Raw genomic sequence first — 23,091 nt, 5'->3', positions numbered from 1 at the left:
TTCTGTATTTTCCAAGTCTCTTGTAAATGTGTTATCATACTTTTATAATTTACAAAATAAAAAAGAGAAAAGAGAAATATTGATGAGCTGGTTCCATGATAAGATTCATTTTTACTGATTGCTATATAGAAGAAAATGTGCCTGATTTCAGTGTTGGGGCAGCAACTCATATCAAATGATGACAAAATGTGTTATCAATTTCTTTGGGAGGTCCCATAGTTTTTTTTAATTGACATATAGTTGACCTACAATATTATGTTAGTTTTAGAATTATACTACACAGTGATTCAACATTTGCATATACCATACAATGATCACCACAAGTTAGTAACCATCTGTCACTATACAAAGTCATTACAATATTATTGACCATCTTTGTTATGCTGTATAACATCCCAGTGGCTTATTTATAACTGGAGATTTGTACCTTTTCATCTCCTTAACCTATTTTGCCCCCTGCATCCCTTCCCTCTAGCAATCACTCATTTGTTTTCTATTTGTCTAGTTTCATTTCATTTTGTTTGTTTCATTTTTTAGATTCCCACATATAAGCAAGATCATACAGTATTTGCTTTTTTATTGACTTTTTTCACAGTAATCTCTAGATCCATCAACGTGGTAAAAAATAACAAGCTTTCGTTTTTATGGCTGACTAATATTCCATTGGGTATTCAGTTGACTCTTGAACAGTGTGGTTTTGAGCTGCTCAGGTCCACCTATATGCAGATTTTTTTCATTATAAATAAAGTGCTACACAGTCTTTTGGGGGTTGGCATGGCCTACTGGTGGGCAAGGCTGTGTCCCTAACACTAATAGGTTATAGAGACAATTCCAAAATAGTGATTGCCAACGCTGATGTTATTGTGGTAGAATGAGTTCCCAAAGAAGGCTCCCAGGGGGAGTCCCAGTTGCCTCCTGTTTTTCCAGGAGGCTCTCCAAGATCATCAAGTAGGTTTGACCCTGGCTTCTTTCAAACTGCTGCCTGTGCCAGGACTCAGAGAGAAGCTGATAAGGGGCTATTATGCTCTGATCTTTCAAGATCCTCATGGCTCTGAAATTCAATGGCACATTACTTCATGTGTTTAAATGATTAATCAAAACTTGTAGAGGGAAAGTGGCCAAGATGGCAGAGTAGGAAGACTCTGAGCTCACCTCCTCCCACAGACACACCAAACTTACAGAGCAACTATCCATGAGAACAACCTGGAGACGTGCAGAAAAGATTTCCACAACTAAAGACACAAAGGAGAAATCACAGCAATATGAGTAGGAGGAGCAGATACACAGTGTAGTCAGGACTCATCCCCCTGGACTGTGAGCCATGAATGGAAGGAATGTCCCAATCACAGGTCCTCCCCAAGGAGCAAAGGGTCCAAGCCTACAAAGGGCTGAGCTTGGGGTCCTACACCAGGAAAACAAGCCCAGAACATCTGGCTTTGAAAACCAAGGGACTTATATTCAATGTGCCAGTGAATTTCAGAGCCCTGAGGATCTTAAAAGATACAGTATCCTGCTCCTTGCCTTGGATAGTGTTCCCCAGAGTAACTGCCAACGTCCCCAAGCCTTTTGTGCTTTCTCACTGTTTCTTTAATAGCGTACATTTTCAAGGTGGCTGGTTTGAGATGAGACACAAGATGTGATCCTGGAAGATTTTTTTCCACTGTTTTAAAGGAAACTGGTTTTTACCTGAGTCAAAGCAGAGATGCTCAGTTTTTTAGATAAATCTAAAAAATAATCAGCATGGTACAAATAGATTTTATGATTATTCTATGCTGTCTGGTCACTTATTCATAAGACAGTGTAAAAGTGTACATATAAAACTGATATTCTTTTAATTTTTCTCCCCCCCACTAGTGATTTTCTGAGTTAACTAAGTTTACATTTCCACCTTCAGGATTGAAATATAGCATTAATTCCATATAAATCATACATTTCACATTAGGGAAGCAGCAGGAAACAGACAGGCAAGTTCTTAACCTGTGTATCTTTGCTTTAACTTTGGCAGGGATAGAAGAAATTTTTTTCAAGCAGGACACCTTCATGAATCACTGAAAAATAGTATGCTCTTGTCAGGACAGTATGGAGCTCTTCTTAAATGATGGTGGAGCTCGGTTTTATGCTTTAAAGGTTGGTAGACGTTAATTATGCTGCAAATTTAGCCTATGATTTATGTTTTATAAAGGAACACGACACACAAAACTCACAAGGCCTGGGTAATTACATTTTTTTTTAATTCCTAAAAGATATTGAAAATGAGACTTCATTTCTAATAGCAATAGAAATGCTATAATAACAGCTCGTATTTTAAGACTATTATGTATAAGATATTGCTCTAAGTCTTATTTATTTTCCACAATAAGCCAGCAAGGAAAGTATTACTTTATTAATTTTAAAATAAGGAAACTGAATTTTATTACTCATCTGCCGAGAACTCCAGGCATGGTTTTCACCACTGAACCCTTCTGACATTCTTCCTAGTTGACTTTCATTTCCACTTTTGGACAGTCCCTTTGTAGCCTTAGATGAAACTGTTTCCTTTTCTGACCCTTAAACATGGGTTTTATCAGGAATTTTTCTCTTTAGTCCTCTTCTTTCCTGTCCTTGGAAATCTCTTTCACACTTAGAGTATCTAATGGTGCTGATCTAATAGCTGTAACTTCTTTACAGGCACCACTTTTCCCCACTCTCCCATCCTCCTACATTTTACAACTGCGTACCTGCGTGTTATGCCAGTATCCCAAACTCAACATGGTACAGTGACTGGATGGTGAATTTGGCTATCCCATATTCGACATCATTCTGCCAAAATGAACTTTCCCTCTTGACATCTCTGTTCCTATTAATAGCACCAGTGGTCACCCAGCCAGGTCTGGCTTAAAATCCTGGAACGGTTTTGACAGCTTCAGATCCCTCATCCCCTATAATCATGCAGTCCCCAACTCCTGTCACAGCTCTGCCAGAAATATTTGCAACTTTCCTGCCTATAACCAAGACTCAAATAACAATACTTCTCACATTTATATAGCTCTTTTGAATATACAAAGCTCCCACAGATATTCTTTCTTATAATTTCCACATTAACCTTTCAGATTAAAAAGAGTAAGGCTTCAGGAACTTCTGTGATTTATACCATAGCTCAGAAGCAGAGTTAGGAATTGATCCCAGGGCTTCTGACTCTTGTTTTCCAGTTTCGATCTTCCAACTCTTGAGCTCTCCAAGTCATGCTTGAGCTGGTATAGGTGCCTAAGGTATGGTTTTTTTGCTTTGCTTCAATACAGCTTATATAATCAGTAATAGTCACTGTCTTATAATCACTGTCAAATGACATTATCTTAAAAGACTGATCACTTCACTTTCAGCTTAGAATCCTTCAGAGGCTTCCTATACTGAAACATGTTCATATTATTTAACATTCACTGAAGAATACCTCCAGTTTGATTTCAACACCATTTTGATTTCACCACATTGGTTTCCACAAGCCCCCTAATACTCCAGCCAGACAGAACAACTCTCAGTTTCTCAAACATGCATCTCTCAAGCATTTGCCTGAATTTCTGTGCTCAGCCCATGTCCCCCTGGTGTGTGCTCTCCACCTCTGTCTTTTATTTCATTTATTAATTTTAAAACATTGATGTATCAATAAAACATAGTGTATCAGGGACTGGATGAAATATGGAAGAAACTAGTAAATAAGATAGAAAAGACCCATTTCTCAAAGACCTTAGGAACTAAGAATCTCAAAGTTCAGGACAAACACCATCTTCTCCTCAAAGTAAATCTTTCTGATACTCCTGGCAGGAAGTGGTGACTTCCGTCTCTCAACAGCCACAGTCCAGTGAGAAGACCTTTATTACAGGATTTATCATGTCTTATCTCTCACCCTAGGTTGTAAGCTCCATTTTTGATATAGACTCTAAGTAGCTCGGTATTAGTGCTCACAGCATGTAGTTTAGCACTTCCTTTATAAGACCTTAATAAATTAGATTGGAGTGAACAGTCACCTTCAGGGTCTGTGAACGTGAGATTGGTGAGAGAAGGGGTCATAGCCCATTCACACACAGCCAGTAGAAGACACAGCAAGCGCACAATACCCTCACCTACATCCACCATATGGTTAACGTAACAGCATTTTTGGCAACAGAATTCTTAGCTGATATTCAGGGCCCCATGATCCCTGCCTCCATCCATTTAAAGAGAGTTTTGAGATCTAAACTAACCCAAGATTTCTGGACATCAGAGCACAAATCTGTTCAGTCTGCACATTTTTCTATGTCAATAAACAGAGAATAGGATTAGCATCTTCTCCATATGGCCTGATTTTCTGATCTCAGAACAAAGAGGATGCTAAACTATGGACCATGATTCAAAGCTGAATTTATTTTTTTAAGAATTAAAAAAAATATGTACAGTAATATTTACTTTTGGGGGGTACAATTCTATGTGTTTTGATAAATGCTGTATAACCACCACCACAGTCAAGATACAAAACTATCCTGTCATTCCCCAAAGAAAGTCCTTGACTGTTGACCATTCATTTGGAGTCAAATTCTCCCCCACTCTTAACCACTCATTTGTTTTCCACTTCTGACTTTGCTTTTTCCAGATTGTCATGTAACAGTAAAAGTACAGAGCTATTTCAGACTGCCTTCTTTATTTGGCATAATATATTTGAAATTCATCTGTGCTGTTGGTTGTATCGATAATTTCTTCCTTTTCACTGCTGGATAGTATTCCATTGCACAAGTGTGCCACTGATTGGTTATACATTCTCTAGTTGAGCTATATTTTCAGTATGTCTTGTTATGGCAATTATGAATAAAGCCACTAGAAATAGATCTTTGGGTTACTGTAGGTTTTAATTTCACTTAAGTTAATAGGAGTGGAGGTGCCAGATCATGGGGTAACTGAATGTTTAACTCTATAAGCAACCGCCAAAATACGTTCCATAGTCCCTGTACCATTTTGTATTCCTATTGGTGACATGTGAGAGTTCCAGTTATACCACATCTTTGCCAACACTTGGTATTGTCAAGTTTTTGTTTTGTCCTTGTCATTCTAGATGCATAGTGTGGGACAGTATTTTAACACTTCATCTTTTTAGAACCAGAATATTTCTATTTCCATATTAGGCCCACATTAAACACTTGCTCCTCTCCCTCACTTGAATCTCTGTATTATCTCTCCCACTAGATTACAGATTTATTCTTGGTAAGAAGTAAATCTTGGGCTTCCCCAGTGGCTCAGCAGTAAAGAATCTGCCTGCAATGCAGAAGATGCAGGAGACGTAGGTTTGACCCCCAGGTTGTGAAGATCCTCTGGAGGAGGGCATGGCAACTCACTCTAGTATTCTTGCCTGGAGACTCTCATGGACAGAGGAGCCTGGCATGCTACAGTTCACAGGGTCTCAAAGAGTCAGACGTGACTGAAGTGACTGAGCACGCACACGGAGTAAATCTTAGCCACCTTTGTATGTATAGCCCTGCTGCTGCTAAGTCGCTTCAGTCGTGTCCAACCCTGCGCGACCCCATGGACGGCAGCCCACCAGACTCCCCCGTCCCTGGGATCCTCCAGGCAAGAACACTGGAGTAGGTTGCCATTTCCTTCTCCAATGCATGAAAGTGAAAAGTGAAAGTGAAGTCGCTCAGTCGTGTCCGACTCTTAGCGACTCCATGGACTGCAGCCCACCAGGCTCCTCCGTCCATGGGATTTTCCAGGCAAGAGTGCTGGAGTGGGGTGCCAGCGCACTGTCACCCTAACCCAAGTGCAGAGATTTGCAGCAATAGGCAAATGACACATGCTGCATTGGGCTTCCCTGGTGATTCAGATGGTAATCTGCCTGCAATGCAGGAGACCCAGGTTTGATCCCTGGGTCGGGAAGATCCCCTGGAGAAGGGAATGGCAACCCACTCCAGTATTCTTGCCTGGAGAATCCCATGACAGAAGAGCCAGGTGGGCTACAGTCCATGGGGTTGCAAAGAGGTGGAGAAGGCAGCTTATCTCTAAATGAACCTTTTCTTTTCTGTAACATTATATTATATGAACCTTCTGCAGCACCTACGGAAATCTAAAAATGGAGTTTGGAATCTATTGTGGCAGAAAATATGTTCATCATTACATCATTCAGCCATGTGCTGAGTTAATCTCATTAACTTCTGTATTGCAAGATGATATATATTTTGAAGTGATGAGCTCAGTGGCTTAAATGACATGAATCCAGGAACTTTTTTTTTTAATAGATACTACTTTTGAAGCTTTAGTCTTTGAGTGTAAGTAAACCAACAACTCATAGTTGCACACAGAAGAAAATTTGTATAAATAGAAGAAAACATCTTAAACATAATCCATGAGCAGACTGGAACCTGAGTCCTTCAGTTTAAAGGATTCTCACAGAACTCAAAAACAAGGGGCTGTCTGACCGTAGACATTTCTCTATTTATTGACTAGTTTCCATGATGGTTTTGTACCAGTTGCCAATTTAGTTTAGATGGAAACCCATTTCCAGAATTCTCTTCTCTAAATGTTTCTTCATTACACTTGGCTACAAGGAAAATCTAGGTGAGCTTTGGAAGGCAGAAGTGAAGCAGTAGTGTTACAACTCTCAGAAGGGCCATGTGGTGCAACAGGTGCTGGCACAGATCTTCCAGCTCACCTTGGTGAAGTCAAGTAGCAGCCAGGTTGTGGTTCTTTGCCTCCCACCAAATCCACATCCCATGAAGAAGGAACGGCAACCCGCTCCAGTATTCCTGCCTGGAAAATCCCATGGGTAGAGGAGCCTGGCAGACTACAGTCCATGGGGTCACAAAGAATTGGACATGACTGAGCACACAGATCCCCATCTTCACCTTCTGGGCCAGGTGCACAAACAGCTTTGCAATGCAGAGTGCCAGCTCCTTCTACAGTTCTCCCAGATCACTGGGACTGGATGGGACAGTTGTCCGACATAGCTTCCAGTGTGCCTTTGCCCATCCTCACTTAACATCCAGCTTTTCTTCCCACTACCAGCTCTGTTAGGGCTTCCCTAGTAGCTCAGATGGCAAAGCATCTGCCTGCAATTCAGGAGACACGGATTCCATCCCTGGATCAGGAATATCCCCTGGAGAAGGAAATGGCTACCCACTCCAGTATTCTTGCCTGGATAATTCTGTGGACAGAGGAGCCTGGCGGGCTACAATCCACAGGGTCACAAAGAGTCAGACATGACTGACTAACACACACACAACACACACCAGCTCTGTTAACCTATGATGACTTCAGACCCAATACCAGATGCAAAAGCAACTACTTTTCATAAACTTTTCTATAAGCTCCCACAATTGTGCAAGGTCTAAAATTTATAATAAACCCATTATTCCATATCACCATAGTGGTGAGTCAGTTCAGTTGCTCACTCATGTCCGACTCTTTGCGATCCCAGGGACTGCAGCACGCCAGGCCTCCCTGACCATCACCAACTCCTGGAGTTTACTCAAACTCATGTCCATTGAGTCGGTGATGCCATCCAACCATCTCATCCTCTGTCATCCCCTTCTCCTCCTGCCTTCAATCTTGTCCAGCATCAGGGTCTTTTTCGAATGAGTCAGTTTTTTGCATCAGGGAGCCAAAGTATTGGAGTTTCAGCTTCAGCATCAGTGCTTCCAATGAACACCCAGGACTGATTTCCTTTCGGATAGATTGGTTGGATCTCCTTGCAGTCCAAGGGACTCTCGAGTCTTTTCCAACACAACAGTTCAAAAGCATCAATTCTTCGGTGTGCTCAGTACCATACAGTACTGCTTTCCTAACTGATACAGTTTCCATTAAATCATTTTTATTCAGAATATATGTGTATGCACACTCAGTCGCTCAGTCATGTCTGACTGTTTGCGACCCCATGGACTCTAGCCCACCAGGCTTCTCTGTCCATGGGATTCTCTAGGCAATAATACTGCAGTGGGTTGCCATGCCCTCCTCCAGGCGATCTTCCCAATCCAGGGATCAAACCCACATTTCCTGCCTCTCCTGCATTGGAAGGCGGATTCTTTACCACTGAGCCACCTGGAAAGCCCCATTCAGAATACATACTTGGTTACAAATGTTCTTTTTGTGCATGGCTTTCTTTCTTTTTAAATGTATAATAGTGTTAAGTGTAATCATACTGATTTATTAAATCTAAGTACATCATTTTACTTTGTCTTTGAGAAAAGGACTTGGACTATGCTCTTCTGCCCAATTCCCCTCAAAATTACTGGGCTAGGAAATCAAGATTTTGGGCTATCACTAGAGAATACAGAACTAAGAAACTACTATAATTTGAACTTTGGTGTAATTACTAGCATTAAAAATCACCTGTTTAACTAGCTGTTTCTTCAAAATATGTTTCAGTGTGACACTTGGAGTCTTATATATGCTAAGATATATGCTAACTTTTGAGAACAATTTCACAGTTTTTAATCACAATGTATGTACATCAACCTCTTTACTTTTTCTTAATATTACGAGTTTATGGTCTTTAAAGGCATTTTTCATCTTTATATCCTCTTTTACAGGAGGACATGGATAAGTCCTTATTAAACATAATTGAACTGAGTAAAGAGTAAACTTCAACTTCCTGTTTTTTTGCAAAAAAGAAAAGAACAGCAGTGCATGAACGACCACAACGAACTGATCCTCTGATGCTTTTCTCACTATTATATAGAAACCCCAGCAGGAAACCACAGCTATATCCTTTTTACCAGTACAGGAAAATCTTATGAATTGCTGGCAAGCATAAAAGAACTCTACTGACATCACACAGATGTTTGTGACAATTTCTACTCACCACACTCAGGTGCTTTACAATACTTTCTCAAACGTTTCTCAAGGACAAATTCCCAAAGAAAACTAGTGATAATAATAGTTACACCATAACTATGTGTTTGGGCTTCCCAGGTGGCTCAGTGGTGAAGAATCCGCCCACCAATGCAGGAGACGCAGGTTCAATCCCTGGGTTGAAAAGAGCCCCTAGAGTAGAAGTGGCAACCCACTCCAGTATTCTTGCCTGGAAAATTCCATGGACAGAACAGCATGGAGGGTTACAGTCCATGGGGTCGCAGAGTCAGACACGATAAGTGACTAAGTATCATGTGTTTGCAGGTAAATTATACAGAAAAACAGTAAACACTGCTGAAACTCAATTCCTCCCTCAGTGTCACTGAATTAAAAAACACCTGACGTGTTAAAATTCCTCATTTCACTCAGACCTGTAAAAATGTCTAGACAACCAACTGTATTACCCTTTACAGAACAGGTTCGATGCAGGATACTGGATGCTTGGGGCTAGTGCACTGGGACGACCCAGAGGGACGGTATGGGGAGGGAGGAGGGAGGAGGGTTCAGGATGGGGAACACATGTATACCTGTGGCGGATTCATTTTGATATTTGGCAAAACTAATACAATTATGTAAAGTTTAAAAAAAAAAAAAAAGTACTGTATTTTTCCCTTCATGTTCAAAATGGCCCAAGCATTAGACCATTCTAGCTATGAAATATAGAAAGTCCTTTTTGTCTATTCTCATATATAATCCTACTCAGGATTTATACAGCACATGTTTTAAATTTGTAATATGAGCCTTGATAATGTGCTTTTATCAATGAAGGGACTTTCCATTGAGGATCTCTTAGTCATTCAGGAAGTACAAAGAAAAGATTATGACGTAAGTCCAGCGTTTCTGAGGGTTTTAACTTTAGTGGGAACCACAGACATGTATACTCATTTAAGAATGAAGTCAAGGGTATAGAATTGCGCAGCTTTCTTGTTTGCCCACATTACCTAGGATGTACGTTCTCCATAGAATATTTGTTTCAGGAGTACCCGGCATAAATGAATGAATGCATGAGTGCTTGGTGCTGACAGAGGAGGGGGGCAGTTAAGAAGGGTGTCTTTAAGATCTGGAAAAGGCTGAAAGACTTAAAATTCAGTAAATGGGCCCAAGGATAAAGAAAAAAATGCAAGCCTGTTAAAAATAATTGGGCTTTAGAGCTAGAGTTGATCTTAGGGATTTCTGGACCAGCCTTCTCATTCCTAGAGAGAATCTGAGATGCCTAGGGCAATGACATTTGCCCTAGGGCACTGCGTAGGGCAATGGTTTCATATACCACCTGCACAGATTGCGACATTTGTGTACCTCTCTCATGATTTCTGGTTTATGTACTTATCTAAATGATTTTTCACTTAATATTTTCATTTACAAAATATTTTACTTAATAGTTTTCTTTGTGACCCCATGGAATTCTTCAGGCCAGAATACTGGAGTGGGTAGCCTTTCTGTTCTCCAGGGGATCTTCCCAACTCAGGGATCGAACCCGGGTCTCCCACACCGCAGGCAGATTCTTTACCAGCTGAGCCACAAGGGAAGCCCAAGAAAACTGGAATAGGTAGCCTATCCCTTCTACAGCACATCTTCCCAACCCAGGAATCAAACCAGGGTCTTCTGCATTGCAGGTGGATTCTTTACCAACTGAGCTACCAGGGAAGCCCTCTTATCTAAATGATTTTTTACTTAATATTTTTCATTCAATTGAATGTAACTGGTGCACTAGTTAAAAATACTAGCCCAGCCTTAGGAAATGGTACCTGTAAAGTCACAGGTTTGTTGTATCAGTGATATATTTTTCATATAGCATATTTAAAATTATATACTTTACAATTTACTCTTTTTTCTTTCAAGATAAATTTGTAACTATTCAATACAAAGTAAATATGTATACTACCTAAGCTCATCTCACAGGTCACTGGTAGAAACCTCTCGCACTTTGGAAAGCAGTGCATTCTACTGTGCCACACTCTGGAACAAAGACTTTGGGTTTTGAAACAACACCAAGTGGTAAAGACATTCCAGATTGAAGCTAAGAGTCCAGCAATAAGCCTAGTGCCTGCAGGGGACTTCTGTTTTGTTTTTATTTTTAACTAGAAAAAAAATCAATTGCTTATTTTTAATATTAAAAAAATTAAAGCAGCAATCATGACTTTAAACCAATGAGTGAATTTTCATGTTCAAAACAGACAAATCTATGTATACTCATCCTCCTGTCACGTACCATTAGTTTATTAGAAATAGAGTTTTAAGAAGAAACTTGTCTCAAATGGGCCTCCTGTGCATAGATTACCTTTTGTTCATCTTTCAGTCTGCAACTAGAACACTTAGCGGCAAGCTATAATAAGGAATTGCTCACTTTCATAAGTAAATGACTGTCTGTGATTAAAACCTCAATCACGGAAACACTAGTTCTATAAATAGTTTCTAGGTCCAAAGTCCAGAGGTGAAGCTAAACACAGACTTGCCCGGTTTTCTTTCTTGTTATATGTGTGTATGCGCACATGTGTAAACCTGTGACTGCGTAGAATATATTTGGTTTTTCTTTCAAGAAACAAAGACGTTGTTTGTATGACATATGTGTCACCTGGATATTCTGAAAAGACATTTTGTTCTGCAATTTTTCTGCCTATACTATGACTTATGAAGTTTTAACTTAAAATGTTTGTCCTTGAGCTCACCCTGTTTGCTAAAAGAATGACTTATCACTGATCTAGAAGCTTTCATATTTTCTTTTTAAATAACACAGAATGAAATCTGAGATAGGAAAAAGCAGACTGTAAGATCCTGTCCATTCCTAATATTTTGACCCACAGTATTAATAACGTTCATAGTAAAATATTGCAAGGTATATAGCATAGTGGTAAAGGGTGTAGCCTTTAAAGTTAGACAACTCTGGATTCTCAGCTCCATCACTTAGTATCTGAGGGACTTTGGGGATGTTTTTTAATCTGTTTCCTCCTCTCCAAAATGGGGGAGATAATAGTATTATACAAACCTATGTTGTTGTGTAGTCGCCCAGTCATGTCCAGCTCTTTGTGAACCCATGAACTGTAACCTGCCAGGCTCTTTGTCTGTGGGATTTCCCAGGCAAGAATACTGGAATGGTTGGCATTTCCTTCTCCAGAGGATTCCTGACCCGAGGATTGAACTCATATCTCCTGCAAGGGAAGGTGGATTCTTTACCACTGACCCACCAGGAAAGTCCAAACCTCATAGATTTGTTTAAATGAGAAATGAGTTTAGCAGATGTTATTGGCAGACGAGCCTAAAGAATGAAGTTTTGAAAGAGCTGGAGGTCATTAATTATACCAACCTATAAACTTCCCTGGTGGCTCAGACAGTAAAGAATCCACCTGCCACGTGGGAGTTTTGGGTTCGATCCCTGGGTTGGGACAATTCCCTGGAGGAGGGCATGGTAACTCACTCCAGTATTCTTGCCTGGAGAATCCCCGTAGACAGATGAGTCTGGCAGGCTACAGTCCATGGGGACGTGAAGAGTAGGACACAACTGAGAGACTAAGCACAGTATAATCTGCTCATGTTTAGTTTCCTTACAGTGGAAAGCAAATAGATAAAAAGAAATGTAGTCCATTCTCTCATGCGCCGGAACCAAGATGACAAAGTGGCCAGAGTGGGTCCTTTGGTCTCTTGCTCTTATTTATCCCACTTAAATTCCTCTTCTCTCTTGTGTCCGGCTGGCCTTTTGTTCTCTCCACTCATCATCATTAGTTCTGTAATCCAGGTACCGTCCCCCTTCTCCCTGCACTACTGCCTTCTAGGCAACAAGGCTAGGAAGTTCTGTAAGTAGGGGCAAGCACACAGAGATGGGCTCATTCACCAGGGCTTTGCAGAGACGTGGATTACCATTGGAACTTCCAGGGTCCTAACTCCGAGGAGGAAAACCAGGGGAAAGTGATGAGCACCACCTTAGAAACAAAAGACAGCATGAGGGTATGAGGCATTTTGCCAGGCAACTATGAAAACAGCCAGGTATTTTCAGTGCCCTGAAGTGGGTACACGACCCAGTAATGATCTAACTCAAAGTCATCCCCCCAGGGTGGACGTGAACCCTGAGAATCTAAGCAATACTCTAAAACCATGACCTTTAAACCATCTAATAATTCACTAGTGTATCACAAACAGTTTATGAGCAAAGATAAAGTATCAATGACAGTAAATGATTTCTTAAAAGAATAATTAAAGCAGTTCTTTCTAATGTCAACCATGCTGATCTCGATAATAAAGTCACTTCTATAATAATGTTACTCTTATTCACCTCACTTGCATTTGTAGATATTTTCCTGAATAGAGAAAAGAGAAGGGGATGGAGTTACACAGAGTTTCTTATATACTCATGGGGAAGAAACTCCCTACAGTATTCAGACTAGCCACCAGCAGAAACTCAGAAGATTTCTTGATCTTCTCTCTACCCCATCTTGGTCACTCTTGTGATCTTCTGTTTCTTAGTTGTTTTTAGCAGGATAAAGTTGAAAGTACATGTGCCTACATTTTTATTTTCAAATTCATGAAGGAAGTATAGTGGGGGGGGAAGACTTCCAGTTTCCATGCTGGCCTGGCTGGGGAAAAAAGGAACCCAGGTGTGATGAACAGGTAGTGAAGCTGTGAAGACGGATGGAAAGTGATCTGAATCACTAGGGCCTAAGTAAGGAAGAGGGAGGCACGGGGGTGTGTGTGGTTGGGACTGAGAAAGGAGCCTGGTTGTTAGGCGACTAGGGGAATTCCTGGAGATCCTGACAGGAAAAGAGCTCACTGTCACTTTGCTGAGCCACATTGATCAATAAATTTATCTAATCCAGTAGTCTGGGAATTATTTGAGAATTCAGACTACGTTTTATCCAACTATGAATCCCTAGCACATAGCATAGGGTCTTACTTACTTATGAAGTACTCAATATCCAACTTACCAAATGAACCAAACATTTGGTTTGGTTCTTAAATCAGGGCCGTCTTCCTTAAATCAGGGCCTTCTGCCAATCCCTTCTCACATTCTGTACTTCAGCTCCTAACTCAATTCCTATTTCCAGTTTGAGGAATGTTTTTATTTGATTTACCAAACGGAAGTGCTGATGTACCCTCAACCCAGTCCAATTCAGATTACTAACTTTTATCATCCCTCCTGAGACCTGGACCCAGCACTCAAAAGCCACAAACCCCAGAGGGATGATCTTTAAAAGCCCATCGCTGCAATTTTAAACGTCAAAATAACCACCAGGGGAAAAGGAGGATAGTTTCATAAGAGAACATAAAAGTTTTAGTGTAAGCCAATTTAAGTCACTGGACACCTCTGGTTTTATATATATTATCAATATACTTCAGGGGATATGATGCCTATTACTTAAAGACAGACAATATTCTAGAAGGAAATGTACTCTTGTCCCAAGGAAGCATACAGTTGATGTGGCACCGTGTCCTCTGTTGGCCTCCATTGATACTATTCTCAGCATTGTCTTCTTGGAGTGAAGCTGCCGAAGCACCGACACTTTGGGATTAATAATTAGGTGCGAGGATGTTTTTGGAAGTAAAGTGGGAGGCACGATGTGGGGGTGGCAGGCATGAAGTATGCACGAGGAAGGAGAGTGGCAGCTGAAGTTGAGAAAGTAGCAGAGATTTCAGAGAGCTGGGAAGAGCTTTGTCTACTTCAGGGCTCTGCCTGCGTTTTCTGCCTGTTGTCTCCAAAGGGCATTTGCTTTTATTTGCAGCATGAATAAATCAACACTGACAGGGTCACTTCATTTTCAGCCATATTAACAGAGCAGTTCCACACAGTGTAGTGGTCAGACTGCACAGGGATTCAGGCCGCTGTGGCCACGGGTTGGAATAGTTACCAGTGACCGTCATTAGAGACCCTTCCTTAGTTGCACAGACACAGTCACAAACTGGGACACAAGTCAATACCACCCCTGACAGTTTACTCTCAACTGCCCAGTCTACCAAACACCATCCACTGAAAGCTTGAGATATGCTTTGCGCTTTCAGGAGGGTACACATGTGTAGAGTCTACAGAAAGAGTTGTGAATAAAACAAAGATATGGTGCATTAAAAATATATGAAGCTAACCAACAAGGACCTACTATAGAGTACAGGGAATTATACTGAATATTTTGTAATAACCCAGAAGGAAAAAGAATCTGAAAAGGAATACACACACACACACATAACTGAATCACTTTACTGTATACCTTAAACTAACACAATATTATAATTCAACTGTACTTCAATACATAAAGCAACCCAATGTAAAACTGATAACTGATCAAACTTTTTGCTTCTTTGTTTTATATTTTCCAATGTGGTACAATAAAAAGCATGCAAGCAAACAAAAATTTCCACCAGTCTGTTCTTAACAGACCAGGTCAACTCAGTTTGCATTCATTACCCTTTCACAGAATTTACATATTTTGATGATGAGAACTGTTTAGATTCTCATGAGAGTGTATAGGAATTAACTACACACTGCACAATAATCTCTCTACTCTGTAGAGGCCCATCAATTTCATGAACACACTCAGAGCACTGGAGAGCTCAGTGGTACTCAGAAAACATCTAGTTCAGGCTTTGAGAACCCAGTACCTATAGCTCGCACAATTAAGCGAAGCTGTTGAGTACAAGGGATTATACGCAGTTTCAGTGTCAGGGAGACAATAGGGAGCAGTGGGGTCTGAAGTGTAATAAAGACTGAAGTGTAATATAGTCTGAGGTGTAATAAAGGCACATACTGTAGTCAACTCTGGCTTAGAGAGTGTGGGTTGGTGTTTCATTTTTATAATAGATCTTCTTATTTTTAAATATTGGCTTAATTAAAAAGAAATACCTGCAGATCAGATAGAACATGATCTTCCTGTTGGCCAGTTTTCAATTTCTGATCTAGTACCTACATTCTCAGGCTTCCTGGGTGGCTCAGCGCTAAAGAATCCGACTGAAGTAACTTAGCACACACATACATCCTCAAACCTGTCTGAGAGGTTTAAGTGAAGCACACCAGGCCCCTCAGATGCTAATGACAAAGGACTCTCCTGCTCTGTGAATCTACATATGCAGACAAGAAATCACCCCCCAAGTGAAAGGAAAGGCAGAGGCATTTTCACTCAGTTGGAGCTTAGCCCCTGACCCTGACACTGACAGATTTCTTTCTGTTGTCAGACTGATTTCAGAACTTGTTCAACACGAAAACAAGGCCAGTCCTCTACACCCATCTGTCATAAGCAATTTTTACTCATTCAAGGATGCAGGGGGAAATGTACATCGATTTATTAACCTTAGCTCTGATTAAAAATCTCATTAGCATAAAAATTCTAGTCACTTCATTTTTTGCTTGCCTATTTCAAGGAGAAATCATTTATAGGATTCAAAGTAAGGCATGCTTAGAGAATAACACAAGTAAGGATAAATTACAAATTCATGTATAAAATAGTACTTAGAAACAGGTCTAAAGAAGCATGGAGAGTTTGCTGAATTAAATGAGCTTTAAACCATGTTTTGAGGGGATTGAGAAACTAATTTCAGATGAAGTAAGCGTTCCAAAATGATGTAACGGCAAAAGCAAAGATCAAAGTCCAACAAAGTAACACCCACAATGAATCGAATATCTTTTGCATTTTTGAACAACAACAAAAGTTTTTAAAGTACATCATGAGAAAACACACATCAGAATGAATAAAAAACAGTTCAAAAATCCTATGTTATATTCAGCAGCCCTGTCCTACACAGATATAATTCAGAATAAAAACCCAGAGGCGATACAAAATTCTGAATCCTGATAATATTTGCCATATTGTCCTTATTAAGGCAGACATACAAGCATAGGGTATTAGATTTCAGAAAAAATTTCAACAAGAATTCAAACAAAAAGATGCTCTTATTACTCAGAAAATACGCTGAACAGTTAACTCCCTCAAGCATTTCATTGACTCCAAGCTTTATGTTATAAAGAAAGAGTCTCCCATAGACACAATATGGTTAGCTTAATTTGAGTCTATTTAGAAGTCAATATTCTGAAAAAACAAAATCAAGAAGCTATCCCCATAAACCATCTTGATTAATACCCCCTAAACTAGATCTCTTACTTTGTTGGGCCGTATGCAATTCAGGCTTAAAAAAAAAAAAAAGGTATTCTAACTCCTTTCCCTCCAGAAAATTAGTAGATGCAAATGTGATTTTTTAAGGAGCTCTGAGGTCTCTGTCCAGCTTTCCATTACTGAATTAGCAGCAGTCCTGAGGTCCTTCAAGGTGCTTGTGACTTTATAGATTTTCACTCTCTAGTCTTAAGTTTTTTCAGGATTTGCTTGGTTCTGCTAGTGTCACAGGCTGTGACTACTGATTAAAGCAATCTTCCTAGGGATAGCTTGGGGATCTACGAGGTTTAGGACCCAAGAATTAACATTTTAAAATGGAATCTGATTTGTGAGGCCAAGAAAGTGGCCTGGTCTCAGATCACACAGTAGATCCTCAAAATTTTTCTGCCTCATTAGACCCTTGAGACAGAGATCACTGTACTGACTCACAATCCAGGAAGAAAGAGGCAGGAGTAATTGGATTTCCCTCCCCCTACCACTCAGGAGCCCCTCAGACCCTCACTTCAGGTCCTGCTCCTCCTCTCCTTTGCAGAGAATCAGTGAACTAGAAAGCGGAGGTCTAGGTTGTTTTGCCTCAGTGGTTTCGGACAATTTATTAACTTCTCTGGGACTCATCTGTAATCTTTCCTCTTCCTTATAAGTAAAGGCTGGACACTAAACAGGAGTGTCCACAACTGGCGATTAAAATCCTTTGTTAACTATTATAGAATATAGATTTCTAAGCCCTACCTACAGATTCAGATTCCATAGGTCACAGCAGCTAAGGGTGAGTTATTACTGACTGGAATTAATAATTCAGGCCCTCAGTTATGCTGCTAGCTTCAAAATAAAGTTGTCAGTCTAATTACAGGCATGTAAAATTAGAAAGCTGCTATTGTATTGCCAACTGTAACATGCCCAGATCAAAAGCTGTGAAAATTTTTCTCACTGGTATTCAAGACAGTACTTTGAATTGTAACAGTATGTATATATATGTATGTATTTATGTCTTCCTCCATGAAATTTAACAAATGCCTTTTCAACTCAAATGCAGCCCCTACATGTTTTTATTACCCAGACTTGACTCATGCAAAAAAGTTAGATTATCACGAATGTAAACATTCTGAAGTGGAGAAAGATGAAAGAGAAGTCCAAGACATATTTATAAAAAGTGAATTTCCATATTGATTGCCTTCCAGATCAACTAATTGAAGCACATGAGGCTCTATTTTTAACTGGCAATGGTTCTTTTGGTTAAAGGTTTATTCAAGAGGATATCAAATTCCTAAGATTGTTTTATTGCTTAGGAAAGACAGCAAGAGCTAACAGAAGCCCACCAAAAGTTCTCAGAAATACACATAACGCACTTTCTTCTCTGATTTTATCTTCTTAAAATAACTGTTTAGCTACAGTAGATGTTAATTTCTCAAAATGCATACAGATATATTTACAGATTTAATTAAAATGATGGACAAGTCACAGAGCAACTGTAAAAGAAATTCTGGCAGAATCCCTTCCTTTTGGGATTCTGAGTATCAGGTGGTCTGATTCATCCTCACAGAGCTGCCAGTATCGAGCATGGGAGCCTACACCTATAAGGCACTCAGGAAAGAAGCCTGTTGAGAACAGAAGCAAGGTTTGCTCCATGTAAGACAATCACTTGATCACCCTTGCTGCTCTGTGCCAAAGACTATATTTGTGTTCCGAGAAATGAAATAATCATGCTATATTGTGGTATGTCATATAATTTCAGTAGTTCAACTATTAAATTCATTTGAAGCAAGGCTTAGCCAGTAAATTATTGCAAAAGAAATAAAAAATATGGCAGAAAATAACAGATAAGTGACTGACGTTATGGCCTTTCTGTCTAGCATTCTTAAAGTAGTAGGACTGAGAAAAGAAACCTTAGATAGAAAATAAATAACAATTTTCGAGTCGTATTTTAGTCTAAACAGAAATTCTGCTGTTATTTTCTCCCCCCACCTTGATATTCATTTTTTTTTTTTTTTTACCTTTCTCAAGGCAAGTTTGCTATTCAGTGGTTTAGTCACTAAGCTGGGTCTGAGTCTTGAAATCCCACAGACTGTTGTCCACCAGGCTCCTCTGTCCATGGGATTCTCCAGGCAACAATACCAGAGTAGGTTGCCATTTCCTTCTCTAGAGGATCTACCCAACCCAGGGATCAAACCCAGGGCTCCTGCATTGCACGCAGATTCTTTACTGACTGAGCTACAAGGGAAGCCCTATATTCTGATTGCTATTCAGAATATGGTGTAAATGCTTGTGTAGTAGATCTCTAGGTGACTTGCAAACTGGAAGTATCTCTTCTTTGTATCACTTAAAGCAGTAGATTTCAGACTTTTTAAAACGATGCATGATATGATATCCATTTTACCGTAGTCCAATGTGTGGAGTCATCTGGGACAATTAAATGCTTGGCGTATGCAGTATTTTCCATTCTTTTGCCCTGAGTACTGCTGGTCAAAAGATAAGATTCCCTGAATTTCTGTAAAACTGAAATCTCCATTCCCTCATTCTCTTTTATTTTCACAATATGCACGGTAGGTGGTAGACATTTCATGGATGAAGAAATTTAGGCACAGAGAATTCTGACTTTCTCAATGACATATCTCCCTTTTAATCAGGCTATTATAAATTCAGGTAAATATGGTTACTAGACATTTAAAAGAGATAAACTTGGGTAATGTGAACAACACAGAGCCTCAGTATGAATGTATTTACCTAACTCGTCTGGATCAAATGAGTTAACAGCTCTTCTGAACTTCAGTTTGAAGATGGATCCACTTCCTTCTCTATCCCCATCTTTGCATCTTCATCGCCTCAGTTTTTCAGCCACCTAGAACTACTTGTTCTTCTTCGGCCTCTGTATATTTTGGTCTCTATACAAGGAATGCCCTTCTTTGTCCTCTTTACCAGGCTAGTTCCTCATCCTTCACATCCCTGGGAACTGTCCTTACTCCTCTCCTCTCCCACAATGTGACTTTCATAGCACCCTGTGCTCTTCCTCCCTCCCTCCCGACATTTATAGGCTGAGACTTCTATTCTACAATCTAGGGCCATGTTGAATTCAGGATAAAAATATGGAGAAGGCATAAATGAATCAACAAGTGACCTCATAAAGAATGGCCACTGAAAAAGCTTGAATGTGATCTGGGACTGGAATTGTGTGTCTTGACCCTCCAAGGCCAGTCATTCATGACTTTATGATTCTATGACCATGATTTTAGTGTTTCCCTCAAGGGTGCAGATTTTGTGACTGGAAATTCATATAGTGAAGGACAGCTGTGTCTAATACATTCTTTCAATTTTATTTAGGGCACAAACAAGGGTGTTTTGAAGGGACAAATAAAGTAGTATATTGGGCAAGTGTACTGAGGCAATTTTAAAAAATTACTCAGATTTTAAAACTGCTGGAGCCTATTATACAGAGTGAAGTAAGCCAGAAAGAAAAACACCAATACAGTATACTAATGCATATATATGGAATTTAGAAAGATGGTAACGATAACCCTGTATGAGAGACAGCAAAAGAGACACAGAAGTTTAGAACAGTCTTTTGGACTCTGTGGGAGAGGGTGAGGGTGGGATGGTTTGGGAGACTGGCATTGAAACATGTATAATATCATATGTGAAATGGGTTGCCAGTCCAGGTTTGATGCATGATACAGGGTGCTCGGGGCTGGTGCCCTGGGATGACCCAGAGGGATGGGAGGGGGAGGGAGGTGGGAGGAGGGTTCAGGATGGGCAACACATGTACACCCGTGGTGGATTCATGTCAATGTATGGCAAAACCAATACAATATTGTAAAGTAATTAGCCTCCAAAAAATAATTAATTAAAAAAAAAAAACAACACAAAACTGCTGGTTGGAACCCACCCTGACCTCCAGTTAGGGGTTCTGACCATGCCTCAGATCTCCATTTCCCACATGAAGCTATGCACTTGCGATTTTGTCCTCATCATTTTCATTAGTCTAGTTAGTGATTAGGTGAAGTCTCACACACACATTCTGCATGGATTTTCATAAGTTCCTTTGCACTATTTCCAGAATAAATTCCAGTCATATAACATCTAGGCTTGCCATGGCAATTACTACTTTTTTTATGTTTATGAATCAACAACCAACCCCCCACCCTGCCAATAAACTAAAAGCAGCAAAACTCTTGAAAGATGTTCTTTGCGATCCTATTTGAAAAGAATATTCCCTAATACAAACTCCTGCCATTCCCAGATAGCAACAGAGAAGATTTTCTTCTTTATACTGTGACTCATTGTATCTTTATTCCCACAGCTGCTACTCAGGGCAGGCCAGTGGTGAACACAATGGAAAAGAAAGAAGAGTTTATAACTGGAAAATAAGCACATTCAGAAGAAGTACACTCAAAGCATTATCAAAGTAAAATATGCAGCATTACCAACAAGAGCAAACAAAAGCCCACGCAAGAGATGTGTAAATATTTCATGAAGCTAAAGCCTTAATCAACTCTCTCCAAATCTTGCTGGTGTTGTAAACACTTCAGTTTCCTCCAGTCCCACCATGACCCAGATTCTTTGCAAAAACAAAATGAAAACACGATCCAATGGATCTTTAACAAATGTGGTGTGAAAAATATTTATTAACAGATAGAGCATATCCAAGGTATTGCCTTAACAGGAAGAAGAGTATACCTTAATAAAGGTGGTTGCTTCTTGATGACTTTCAGAGCTTCCTTTCTCCCCTTCCCCTCCAAACCATTGCCTTTTCCCCACTGCCTATGCTACTCTCAGGACATTTACATCATCTTAACCTTGAACTACCTACACCCCAAGCCAAGGCCCCTCTAAAAAGCACTTTAAACCTGACCAGACTTTGCTGCCTTCCTACCAGCCAAAATCACTTTCGAGTGTCTAAATTCTTCCCCCTTCTTCCCCCCCGCCACTCTTTCACTGCCCATTGTTGCGTCTGAAATTTTGCCTGTATCTTTTGGATCTGCCTGGATGGCGTAGGGATCTTTTGTGTGTATTGGTTGACTGTTTTTCAGTGATTTCTTTTCTAAAATCCATCTCCAAAGAACTGTTTATAGCCTCTAGTCTACCCTGATTTAATGTGGTTCCAAAGTTCACCTCTAGATATTGAACAGGTCTCTACAATGATTTCCCTTTATCAACCTCTGCCTGCCCTTTTCTCTCTGCCTATCTCAAGAAAAACTATGTATGTAATGTGTGTATACACACGCATACAAAAGCATGTATATTATATAGAACGATAGTATGCGGACCTTAAACGGAGTAAGTGTAGAAAAATGAGAAAAATGTGTAGTATTGCCACACACACACACACACGCACGCACCCCTATTTGGATATTCACAGTATGCAGACCTGATTGCAAATCCCCCTCTCTCAAGAACAAGAACAACAGGCGTCTTCGCCGGTTTACCTTCAAAGCCAGAGCCTAAAGGAGCAATGACCTTGCCGAGAAATTTATCACCTGCGCGAAAGGCTGCCCCTCCTGGAGCTCAGGACGGGATGGGAACGAGAGCAACAGGCAAAAAGGATCACCTGGCAAAATGTGGGACCGAATCCATCTCCCATCAGTACCGAGCACACCGCAAAGCTGTGGTCTCCCAGGGTTGCAAGATGGGCAGAGGTGGCGCGGGGGGCGTCTCCTCCCGCGGCCGCCGGTCACCTACCTGCTGTTGCCCGGCTGTCTCCGGCGTGGCGGGGCCGCTGCCTGCGCTTTGGCAAGGGCTTCCCGTCGCATATCACACGCAGGGGCTCCCGGCGCCACACCGATGCCTCAGCGGGCTCGGGAGCGGCGGTCCTTTTCAGACCTGTTCCGGTAGGGAGCCGGGTGCTAGCAGGAACTGAAATTACTATGCAAAGAGCAGAGGCGGCGCGCAGGAGCCGGGCGGAGACCGCGGGGGCCACCCCACACTCCGGGACTGCAGCCGCCGCCGCCCGGCACTGAGCCAAACTGGAGGTGGGAGTTCACGTCCCCGACTGCTCGTCCGTCAGGCCCGGGCTGCGCCCATCTGTCCTCTCCGGACAGTGTTGCCCTGCCTGAGTATCCGAGGAAGGGGCGGCAGGAGCGCAGAGAGCGGCGGCCGAAGCACCGGCAGCACCGGCGGCGGCGGCGGCAGCAGCAGCAGCAGCAGCAGGACGCCGAGCTCCGCCTCCGCCGCG

At 40.9% G+C, this 23,091-nt stretch overlaps 1 protein-coding gene across 1 annotated transcript in view; it reads right to left on the bottom strand.

Moving 5' to 3' along the window:
• Positions 1-22,689, bottom strand: part of GPRIN3 (GPRIN family member 3) — a 77,168-nt gene extending 54,479 nt beyond the window's left edge. The window contains exon 1 of the mRNA XM_061419683.1: positions 22,599-22,689. The gene's annotated coding sequence lies outside the window, so the exon portion shown is untranslated. The remainder of the gene's footprint in view (positions 1-22,598) is intronic.
• Positions 22,690-23,091: the final 402 nt, after the last annotated feature.

This window comes from Bos javanicus, chromosome 6 (genome assembly GCF_032452875.1).
Source record: "Bos javanicus breed banteng chromosome 6, ARS-OSU_banteng_1.0, whole genome shotgun sequence".
NCBI lineage: Eukaryota > Metazoa > Chordata > Mammalia > Artiodactyla > Bovidae > Bos > Bos javanicus.
Note: the sequence above shows the minus strand (reverse complement) of the source record. Positions and strands in the feature narration are given on the sequence as shown.